Consider the following 2,735-nt stretch of genomic DNA (forward strand, 5'->3'; position numbering starts at 1 on the left):
AAATTATCACAATATGGGTATCCTGCTTCTGTATCTTTCACTGACTCCTGTTCAAATGAGTCACATATTCTGAATCATTTCTCCCAGTCGATATATGCCACAAGTGTTAGCTTGTACTGTACTTCCTCGGAAATCAAAAGCAAATACTAAGCAAATGTGTGTTAGATTTTGTCAACAGTGATATTTCAAATATAAATCCCTACTCATTGCATTATTTAATATCAATGCCGGAATCTAACTTACACTGGCAGAACCTTCAATCTTTTGAGAATCTTCAAAAGGGTGTGTAAATATTTAGGATCGTTATGTCTTCCTGGAGGAAAGATCCCTTTAGTAGTATGTAGTAACCTTCTTTGTCTTTTCTTACTAATTTTAGTTTGAAGTCTATTTTATCTGATATGAGGGATGTTGTTTCTTGATTTGACATTTTTCTTGAGTTTCTTGTTCTGCCCATTTGAAAATGGGAGCAGGATTACTACTAAATGCGATTATAGTTTTTCAGATATAACCAACCTAGACCTCTGTAGCTGGCAGACACTAGATGTTCACAAGTTTTGATTGGTATTATCACTCTTTCTTATTGTGCACTTACAGACCAGTCTAATACAACCACTGATAAGCAATTTATACCCAAAACAATAAGCCTCTCAATCCAATCTCTATTGTCTTTAAGTCCCTCTCAGCCTAGAGAATAATGAACCACCTACATATACAATATTGCTCAACAGCCATCAAGTGTAGATCCGTGCAGTATAAGGGTTGAAAGACGAGCAGAGGTCCAGAGATAGAATAAAAGAATGAGAGAGGTCAGGGGAGATACAAGAGGATTAACGTAGGAGTGTAAGAATATTGTAGTAATGAAGAAAAAGTATAGCAAAGGATAACTGACCTAAGTTGGTAAGTAGGTAGCATATTTGAGTACAAAGTTTGGAAAGTATTAGAATAAAACTTATGTATTGCTGCACGACTAGCTCTTAACCCAACCAGTGGCCTCACAGTGGACCATGGGATGGATCTGTTTTTCTTGTCTTCGTTGAGGGAAAGGGGTATTTCACAAGATGCAGAAGCGAAGATTTCAGAAGCAAATGCTGTGAGTGAATTAGCTCGTAAAAAGCATTTTTATTTCCTTTTATCATTCTGCCAGTCTTGGGGCTTGAATTCAGGGCCTGAGCACTGTCCTCGGGTTTTCTCAAGTCGAGCCCTCTGCCACTTGAGCCACAGTGCCACATCTAGATTTTCTATCTATGTGATACTGAGCAATCAAACCCAGATCTTCATGGATGCTAGGCAAGCACTCTACCACTATGCCAAACTGTCAAGCCTGACATAGTAATTATAAAGTCATCATCATCATATCAATATATCCTTTCTCCTACAAAGAATGAACACTTATCTATGTGTGTAATGCTTTTTTTTAATTTCACTAATTCTTCTGTGTTTTTCCCTCTTGCATTTTTTACATATGACAGCAAAGCTAATCATCACGAAAAAATTGATTAGGATACAGAAACCTAATAATATCCTAGTAGACTGACGTTAAAAATATGTGCAAGATGCCCTGTGTGTTTGACCTAGTGGTAGAGTCCTTGGCTACCACGCAAAAAGACTCAGGTTTGATTCCTCATTACCACATACATAGAAAACGCTGCAAGTGGTGCTGTGGCTTTGTGGGACAGTTAAAGCCTAAAGAAAGCCCAAGAACAATGTTCACACTCTGAGGTCAAGTCCCAAGACTAGCAAAAACAAAAAAAAATTCGACAAGGGGCAAAATGCAGGCAGAGAAGGCACTGTGAAGCAAATGTTTTGTAAAGGATGAGGGCAATATTGACCCTTAAGTTTGGATCTTACCTAAGAAAGGCTCCTTGAGCCTGAGACTAGACTGGTAGTTGGGCCTAGTGGAAGACATTGGGATTGGACAAATAAGGTGTGCTGTTTACTACATCCACATTTATATTGTGAGATTGGGGGAGAGATTCAGCCTCCAGTATGTCTATGGCGAGGTCTTCTCTGAGCAAGGATCTTTGGTCATTGGGCCCTGAAAGGTGACCCTGCCTCCCTCACAATGGAACAGAATATGGAACCCTGGTAACCAAGCCACAGTAACTAACAACCAACTCAAGCCAGCTCACTTGGCCTGTGGCTCAGGAGGAAGAAAGATGTTGCTGTGCTGTTGCCAAAGGTCAGGAAACTCGAGTCTCAGGCATTGAAGTTGGGGATGTCTTACTCGAAGATGTACATGCTAGATCATTGCCAAGCCACAAATCCAGTATAACAAGCCTTTTTCTAAGAAGAAGGCCAGGAAAATCCAGGGCAACCAGATGAGGTATATTTCTAAGAAGAAATGTATTTGACCCCATCATCCTTCCCATACATTACAACTGACTTTTTTTTTAATTTTTTTATTGTAATCAGTAAAAGGGTTACATGATATTTGCCAGATAGAAGGTGCATTAATTCACATACATTGATACCCTTTCACAAGTCTTGGTACCCATTTCCCTCCAACCATACACCCCCACCCGTCTTGGTTTTCCCCCCTTCCCTATCAAATTTCAAATATCCAAATACAAATAAATTCAATATATCAGATAACAAAGTGAGATACTACACCAATATGGGATAACCAAGTTACAGCAAAGGAAATGAGAGACAACATAGTACATTAAGGACAACAATCATTCATTATGTGGGTTTTGTTTCAATATCCTGGAGGTCCTTTCAATTAGCTTCACATT

Source organism: Megascapheus bottae, unplaced genomic scaffold, assembly GCF_031878675.1.
Source record: "Megascapheus bottae isolate mThoBot1 unplaced genomic scaffold, mThoBot2.hap1 HAP1_SCAFFOLD_37, whole genome shotgun sequence".
Taxonomy (NCBI): domain Eukaryota; kingdom Metazoa; phylum Chordata; class Mammalia; order Rodentia; family Geomyidae; genus Megascapheus; species Megascapheus bottae.